Below are 9776 nucleotides of genomic sequence, written 5' to 3'. Positions count from 1 at the left end.
ACTGCATTTTGTTTCTTCCAAAAAGGGCTCATCCTGCACTCCAACATGAGATACTGATATTTTCTAAAATGATTTTCTAAATAATAAATAATATTAAAAATAATAAAAATAATTTTATTTGAATTTTTAATACAATAAAATAATATGATAAAAATTAAAATTTAACATTTTTCTTATGGTTGCTCCACATTGGCTTATGGAGATGATGACAATTGGGATATATGATGCTTTAGGACAAGTAGTTGTTGCATTGTGACCCGTGGAAATGATAGTAATGGAGATCATGTCTATTTATTAGCAAATGTTTGGTTTGTATTGGCATTTTTTTAAAATATAATTCATTTAGGAGGAAGTTAACAAATTAATGACAGGAAAACATGTAAAATTATTTTTATAATAATATATATATATATATATATATATATATATATATATATATATATATATTGACTAAATTTGAAAAGTTGAATGAAATTAAAGAAAATGAAAATATATCTACATTATTTTTCTAATTATGGTCAATAATATTTTAAAACATAAAAAGAAAAATATAATTATATTAATTAGTGTATAGGAAAACATGGGCTACAAAGACTACTTGGTAATAGATTAGTTTATAAGAAATATTTGAGTTATGTGAAACTAATTATATTAAACATTTTTTCATGTAGAATGATCTATTACACTGTAGTACATATGGTCGCATGCTTAATATAATTTAATTGGTAACGTATTAATCTATAAAAAAATTGTTGAGTTATGTAGAGTTAATTATACTACACATTTTTACCTATAAATCAACTTATTGAATTGTAGTGCACATGAATCGCACACCTAATCCAATTTTATTTAATTAATGGTTCTATGTTGAGCCAAAATCCAAAACATTTTGAAATGTCATGAAGATTCATATCCACTAATTTAATTTAAAAGAAAATAAGATTAAAATACAATAAATAGTTAACTAATAAAACTATTTTACAACAATATTTATTTTAGCATAAAACTAGTTTAACATGAAATAACTTATATAATATAAACTTTAACCTTAATAAATATAAAATGAAATATGACTCTTGATTTAAAAATAAAATAAAATCAAAGTTGAAATAATTACAAAGAGTTGTGAGCTTTGAAATAAAGCGATTAGTGGACAAGACACCCTATTCGATGATATGTTCATTGTGTTGATTCCTTCTCTCACCAAAACTATTTTTTTTTTCTTTTGTGATAACGTTTTTTGTATTAATATATAAAAAGACAATTCATTATCACTAGGTGTTGCATCATTTACTACAATGATAATGCGAACGAGGATGAACACATCTCTTTCTATGGGGCTCGATGCATTACCTTCCTTGGGAGAGTGGTGCACCAAATGCCTACATCATTTTTATGTTATACGTGAATGTCCCAACTAATAATAGATAAGATCCCTATTCCTAGTATCATGAATATAATTTACCATATACTAACCAAAACTTTAGCAGTATAAGATAGATGAATGATGATGGTGGAGGTGGCTCCAATTGAAGTTGATGCAAATACAACTGATCTAATGGAGGTGATAGCTACATTGTGGCTGTGGAGATGATGACAACAGGGATGTAGGATGCTTCAGTATAAGTAATAGGGATGAAAAATGCTTTCATATTACAACACTTTTGCAAAAAAAGACCTCGATCCCACACTCCAACACAAGATATTGATATTTTTAAAAATGATTTTCTAAATAATTAATAATACTAAAAAAATAATAAAAATAATTTTATTTGGATTTCTAACACAATAAAATAATATGCTAAAAATTAAAATTTAACATTTTTCTTAAAATTTAAAGGTGGTTGCATCACATTGGTCAGTGAAAGATTATGACAATGGGGATACGTGATGCTCTAGGATAAGTGGTTGTTGCACTATGACCTGTAGAGATGATAGTCATGAGCATCTTGTCTACTTATTAACAAATGTCTAGTAGAATTCCAAGACATTTTATTAGCATTTTTTTAGAATTATTCATTTAGGAGGAAATTAATGAATTAATGTCGGGGAAGGATGTAAAGTTATTTTTATAATAACATATTTTTGTTTAAATTTGAAAAGTTGAATGAAATTAAAGAAAATGAAAATATACCTATGCTCTTTTTCTAATTATGGTCAATAATATTTTAAAACATAAAAAAAAAATCAAATAATTATATTAGTTAGTCTATAGGAAAACATGCACTATAAAGACTATTAAGTAATAGATTAGTTTATAAGAAATATTTGAGTTTTGTGGAGCTAATCTTATACATTTTTCCTAGTAGATTGATTTATTGCATTATAGCATATGTGATTACATCTTAATATAATTTAATCGGTAACATATTAATCTATAAACAAAATGTTGAGTTATGTAGAGCTCATTATACTATACTGTAGACCCCTCTTTTCAAGCCAAGTGTTAATGGCTTGTTGTTATTGTTCTATTATTACTATTTTTATAAGTTGAAACAAAAGGCATTTCATGACCACCCGAGAGAGTGGAATTTTTTCCATTTTTTAAGTAGGGTGGGGAGGAGGGGTCTTTTTGGAGAAAGACCAGCTGCATGGACACGACCAAGAGCATGGCTCACCCATGGTGGTGGGTGAAGATGACACACTTGCTAAGTAATGCACAGTGGGAGTGGGTAATGGCTTACGGGAAAAGAGAGGAATAGGGGAGAAGATATTTAACTGAGATTTTTTTCCTTTAGCTAGGGGGTGAGAGCAGATGTTTTTTTTTTTTGGGAGTTAGTTTTGAGAGGAAAAACAGAAGCAAAGTAGAAGAGGAAGGGGTTTTTTGATCTAGGGAAGAAGAGAAAATACGGGAAGCTGAGTAAGCATTGCTTGAGAAGTTCAGGTATAGCCACTATGGATTTCTTTACTTTGGATTTCTCCGCTTTCCTTCTTTGTTATTGTTGATTTTGAGTATAATTTGTTGTTGGTTTGGGTGTGGATGATCATAGGCCACAGACTTGTTGTTGATCTCTTGGTTGCTGTGATTTTAGTTATAGTTGATTCATGTCTCATTTCCTTTAGTTCTATTTGAGCATGATTTGTCTATGCTGTAACTCTCCTATAAAATGTTTGAATAATACTTGTGTTCTTGTTTAAAATCTGTTGATTTCACTCACCTTCATCTGAGCTCAGTGATTGGTGCATGACATGAGGCTTGTATGGGTTCACTTTGTTTCAATTATCTGTACTCTGTTTTGCCATTTTCCCCTGCTCTTGGTATTCATACATGGTATGCATTGGATGTGGTATTTGCGTCAAGAAATGCCCATTTGAAGCACTTCAGATCATCAATCTTCCAAAATATTTGGATAAAGATACCACTCACCGTTATGGACCAAGCGCTTTTAAATTGCAGGGACTACCAGTGCCCAGGTCAGGTCAAGTTCTAGGTTTGGTTGGAACTAATGGTATTGGAAAATCTACTACCCCGGTGTTCCGAAGTGGACCAGAGATTGAGCTTGTCTTCCTTCATGGTGGATTTTGGAAATGCAAACCCACACCCAAGCTCATTGCCTACCTTCTCATACCTATTTCCATACTTGTCTTTCATAACCTCCCATGCATATCACCTTTCTTTTTAACACCACGTGCCCTTCATACCTATACTCCAACCATCTCACTAACCTATTTCTAGTCTCGCACCTCCATCCTTCATGCATATTGTTTCACCTTTATACCTATCCTTCCCACCCTGAGACCTCATCTCTTCCCGTCCATTGGCTTAACAGTCACTCCTTCATCCATAGACGTAGTTGTTGCTGAAGATGATTTGATTTCTCCATATGTGGTCAAGAATCTGACCACAGAAAGCTTTCACATTGATGGGGGTGGGTTCTATTCAATATGGGGCACCACTTCTTCTCTACCAAGGCTTTGCAGCCTTGAATACGGGCGAATGGTTCACATCCAAGGGAGATTCTACTGCATGAACTACAACCCATTCAGTGTTTTGGCATATGACATAGCAGCCAACAATTGGTGGAGGATTCAAGCTCCAATGAGAAGATTTATCCGGTCCCCAAGCTTGGTGGAGAGTAGAGGGAGACTCATTATAGTTGCAACAGTGGAGAATAGCAAGCTTAATGTGCCCAAAAAGCTTGAGGATTTGGGGTTTGCAAGCTTTTGGAACAACATGGGTGGAGATTGAGAGAATGCCACAACAACTCTACCTTCAATTTGCAGAGGTTGAAAGCAGCTAAGGGTTTGACTATGTAGGTCATGGAGAGCTTGTTGCCATTATGATTTGAGGTTCAGACAATGCATTGTTGTTTAACATCTATGGAAAGACTTGGCAATGGATTCCTCCATGTCCTTTCCTTAGTGGGAGCAGCGGCAGTAGCAGTAGCAATGGAGTAGGTTGTGAATTGCACGACTTTGCATATGAGCCTAGGTTTGCCACGCCAGTGACCACCTTCCTTGATTAGCTCACACTTCCCTTTCAACCTTTTAATGGATAGTAGGATCTTACAATTTTTGATGGGAAGCCTTCACAATCAACCCGGGGCCCACACTTCGCATGGCCACCTTGGCATGCAGTCCATCACCACTCATCATTTTATTTATTTATTCATTTGCGCTTTCATATTATGATATTAAAATCCAATTCTCCAACTTTCCAATTTCCGAACTTGATTTCCAATTTCAAAAATTCTGTTATTCACTTTCATTTGTTTAAATATAATTTTTGTTAATTATTAATATTATTTCATATTTATTTATTTATTTATTTATTTATTTCTTTTAAAAATCTCGATCATTAAAGTTCAATTCTTCAAAAATCCAACTTCTAAATTTAATTTTCAATCTCAAAAAATTCTACTATTCACTTTCATTCGTTTAAATATCATTTTTGTTAATTATTAATAATTATTCCATATTTATTTATTTATTTCTTTTAAAAATCTCGATCATTAAAGTTCAATTCTTCAAAAATCCGGCTTCCAAATTTAATTTTTCAATCTAAAAAATTTCACTATTCATTTTCATTCGTTTAAACATCATTTTTATTAATCATTATTATTATTCCACATTTATTTATTTATTTCTTTTAAAAATCTCAATCATTAAAGTTCAATTCTTCAAAAATCCAACTTCTAAATTTAATTTTCAATCTCAAAAAATTCTACTATTCACTTTCATTCGTTTAAATATCATTTTTGTTAATTATTAATAATTATTCCATATTTATTTATTTATTTCTTTTAAAAATCTCGATCATTAAAGTTCAATTCTTCAAAAATCCGGCTTCCAAATTTAATTTTTCAATCTAAAAAATTTCACTATTCATTTTCATTTGTTTAAACATAATTTTTGTTAATTATTATTATTATTCCACATTTATTTATTTATTTCTTTTAAAAATCTCAATCATTAAAGTTCAATTATTCAAAAATCTGACTTCCAAATTTAATTTTCAATATAAAAAATTCCACTATTCACTTTCATTCATTTAAATATCATTTTTGTTAATTATTATTATTATTCCATATTTATTTAAAAAAATCTCAATCGTTAAAGTTTAGTTCTTCAAAAATCCGACTTCCAAATTTAATTCCCAATATAAAAAATTCCACTATTCACATTCAGTTGCTTAATGATTATTTTCGTTATTATTATTATCATCCCATTCATTCATTTATTCACTTATTCATATATTTAAAATTCCATCTCTAAATAATTTTTTAAATTTCCAATCCCTAAGTTCAATTTTCAATTTCCGAAATCCTAACTTCCGCAATTATTTATCCAATCGTTTTATTTCGTCATTATTATTATTTCATTCATTTATTTATTCATTTATCCCTTTATTTAAAATCACCAAACTCTCAAATAGTTTTCAAAATTCCATTTTCTTTCAAATTTAATTTCTAAAATTCTCATTTTTACATTGAATTTCTAAAAATCCAATTTTCAAATAGTCTTTAAAGCTCCAATTTTCAAATAATCCATAAGACTCCAATTTTCAAACGAATTTCAAAAATTTAGTTTTCTTTTGAATAGTTTTAATTTCTGTTTGGTGATGCATGTGATATGTTTTGTGCTCTTTATTGTACACTGACCGCATTTTTATGATAGCAAATTGCTCATTGTGGCCCAGGTACGCATCCATTCCCATTTTGGTCATTTTATGTGCATGTTTCGATTCCTATATGTGCATGATTGATTTGAGTATTCATCGATTTTCTTATTGATTGCCACGTTAGCTTCATTTTAATTAGTAGAGACCCGACTTTAGAGACTTAGAGGGGTGCTACGGTCTTTACTGTACCTTCTCGATAAGTAACCTGACCCTCGAGCCCGATCCGATTTTTCATAGACCACATTTTCCAAAATAAGGAGTCACACTTAGGGTTTTCTTTCTTATTTTGTTTACCCTTTTAAAAATGAAACAAAAATAAGTGGCGACTCCAAGTCATTTTTTTTAATAAATAAAATCATTTTCAAATCAAAATCGAGCTCGTCATCAAGTGGAAAACGCATGAGCCAAAATGCGGGGTCCACAAAATGACGACTCCACTGGGGATCGAAAGAGGGTCAAACTTGAACCTAAGATGAAGCAAATGTGGCGTTTGATGAGTCGATCAATGGGTACTTGTCTTTTGATTGCATATTGAGAGCTCCTGAGTTTTCACTTTGGACATTAACATGTTGATCGTGTTTGTTGATCGTCTTGATTGAGGATTCTAATATAGTATTTCTTTTTGCGCTTCATTGATATATTTGTTTAAGATACTTGACATGCTGATTACATCGTTTGCTTATCTTGCTTTGCTTAGCGTAGTGATTCTGGTTTTTGCCATGATTGTTCTGATCGTCTTGCATGTATAGATTAATTTTTATATACCGTTTGATTCGACATATTGATTCCCTTGCTCGTATATTATCTCGATCATCTTCGAGCATGATGTCTGTATCACTTTTCATCTGATTGTCATAGTTTGTATGTGGACCTGAGTGATATATCCTATACTCTGCTTGACTGCATGTTGCATGACTGTCCTCCTTCTACATGATTGCATGTTGCCTGTCCATGTGAGCCGCACATCTATCCACTTACCTCCAACTCTCTTGGTCTTGGTCATTCCTTTCATTCCGGTTCTCACTATTGCAAGTGTGAGGCCTTTTGTGTGCTTGTTATTATGACCGAGCTAGAGATTAGGAGTAGGGTCTAGCGACGGGCTATACCGATGTTTGGGAGCATTCTGGAGGTGACCGACACTTTGATGTCGATTGGAGTCCGATCATTGAAAACCTGTATAGTCTTAAGCTAGGTTTCGTGGATATTTGTGTGGTCGGTGTGTTTCCTTTTTTGTTTTAGTTTCCTAGGGTTTTCGGATGCACCCACACCGTTCACTATGCACTCTAATTGACCATTGAGCATTGAGAGTTCGAGAGGTTTCACCATAGGAAACCCCCTGGGATGTCGAGGTAGTGCATGTGTGGAGGTGAGGACCACCTTGCATGGAAGCGCTTCATCTCTTCGGAGGCATGCAGGAGGTTGCGTACCACCGGAGGCTATGATCGCTTCTGCTAGGGATCTTTTAAAGTCCACCCTTATCCTTTTAGAGCCACCTTGACCTTGTAGGTTGAGCCGTAGATCCTTCGATTAGGACTCGCTTTCTACACGTGGGTGCATCCGAGGGCTTTCAGAGCCTCTATAGTCACAATTTGGATTCCGATACTCCTTCTTTAGTCTCCAATTGAGAGTGCACGAAAATCAGTATGAGTTTGAATACGGTCAGACAGTCCGTCTTCACTTGGATACCTTGCTTGTTTCCGTTTAGGTTATCATTTCTTCCATGTTTTCCCCAGGCCATATCCTTATTCATTTCTTCATGCTTTGTAGGATCAGATCTTTGTTCTCAGTCTGGATTTACCTTCTTGGATCAGAGTAAAGGGGAGATTGGTTCGATTTTTAGAGAGATCGAGTATGGATCAGCAGGTCATTACATTTGATTAGTTTACGGCCACCATGGCTTCTATCCAGGAGGCTCTGGTTAGTCTCAGGCAGGAGATTGGCAACCAGCAGAGCAGATCGCTAGTAGTTCAGGATGAGACACTTCATGATTCGTTACCACCTCTACCGCCACCACCTGTTTCGACAGTGCCTCAAGCCTCACCTTATGTATTGCATGGGCATTATGAGGTTACTCCACCTGTAGTCGTTCAAACCACAGTCGTTGATGACGCTCATGCACGTATGGACCGTATTGAGCAGCCCATGAGACAGTTGAGAGTATCTAATTGCTCCGCTGTTTGAGATGATCTCGAGGGTATGCCGGTGGCCAGTTTGTCGGCTAAGTTCATGATGCCCAACATTGAGAGGTACACGGGCATTGGTTGTCCTCACATCCACCTTAGACTCTACAGCACAGTGATGAGAGCACACGAATTAGATGAGTCACAGATGATCACTTTATTCCCACTATCTCTGAGTGGGACGACCCAACACTGGTTTGCATCCTTGGAGTCCTCATGACTCCGGACATAGGACGACTTGGCCCAGGAGTTCTTACGATAGTTTTCATTTAACACTATCGTAGATGTATCGAGGAAAGAGCTCGAGGCTCTGAGACAAAGGATAGATGAGTCCATTTCGTCATTCATTTCCCGCTGACGCGGGAAGATTGCTGAGATCATTGATAGGCCTTCAGAGAGATCAGATACAGATGGTTTTGAGGAGCCTACAGCTTAGGATTTCCAGGCATGTGGTTGGGGTACCATTCACAAATTTCGGTTCTCTGGTTTTGGCTTTATATGATGTCGAGGACGACATCTCGAGAGGATTGTGGTCAGATTCTTCCCCTAGTGATGTTAAGGGGAAGAAACCATTCGGAGGACAGAGGTCAGTTGATGTGAGCGCCATCAGTTCTTCCAATCAGAGGCCTCCTAGGTGCCATAAGCTAGTTCCACAGCTTCCCGGGACTCATCCTTCTTATGTGCCTCATCAGTACAGGTCACGAGCACCTCGTCCGACTTATGATCAAACTTACATGCCTCAGACACTAGCTTTGCCTTACTATGCCATCCAGGGCATTGAGAGACCACTTGTCTCATATACGGCCATGGGACAACCATGCTATGCTGCTCAGTTCGTCGCGAGACCTACGACGCCCTATCCTAGACCTAGAGCTCAGCAGACTTCTGCTCCATTCGCTTTGAGGACATAGAGACAATTCTCACGGTTGGGCATGCTGTTGAGTCAGGCTCTTCGGAAGCTTATAGAGGCCGAGTAATTGACTGCTCTCACTCCTAAGTCACCACCCCAGCCTATTTCACCTCAGTTCAGGATGGATTTGGACTGTGCATACCATCAGGGGCCTAGACATGAGACCGATCGTTGTACCGCTCTCACGCATGCCATCCAGGATCTGATCGACTAGGGTTTGGTTCACTTGGGTCATCCAAGTGTAACCATGAACCCATTACCGGCTCATACTACTCATGCGGTTCCCCTTCCGGCCAATAGCATGCACTCCATCGATTTTGTTGAGTTTGATGATCATATTCGTATCCTTAGCTGGGATGATTCTGAGGCAGAGCCCATAGTGTCAGATGGGATTTGTGAGATGAGCGGAGTGACTTTGGGGCCTCGGATGCTCGTTCATTTCAGATTAGTTCTCAAGGCGGCATTAGTACAGACGACCACTGTTGAGCCACTGACTTTCCCGCATTATAATGTTCAGCTTTCCCGCATTACAGTGTTCAGACGCCTTTTGTTTTTTGCTTCCAGA

At 35.8% G+C, this 9776-nt stretch overlaps 1 pseudogene; it reads left to right on the top strand.

The window, feature by feature from the left end:
- The first annotated feature begins 3268 nt into the window (after positions 1-3268).
- On the top strand, positions 3269-4499 carry LOC100250054 (protein UNUSUAL FLORAL ORGANS-like; annotated as a pseudogene).
- Positions 4500-9776: the final 5277 nt, after the last annotated feature.

Source organism: Vitis vinifera, chromosome 16, assembly GCF_030704535.1.
Source record: "Vitis vinifera cultivar Pinot Noir 40024 chromosome 16, ASM3070453v1".
Taxonomy (NCBI): Eukaryota; Viridiplantae; Streptophyta; class Magnoliopsida; order Vitales; family Vitaceae; genus Vitis; species Vitis vinifera.
Note: the sequence above shows the minus strand (reverse complement) of the source record. Positions and strands in the feature narration are given on the sequence as shown.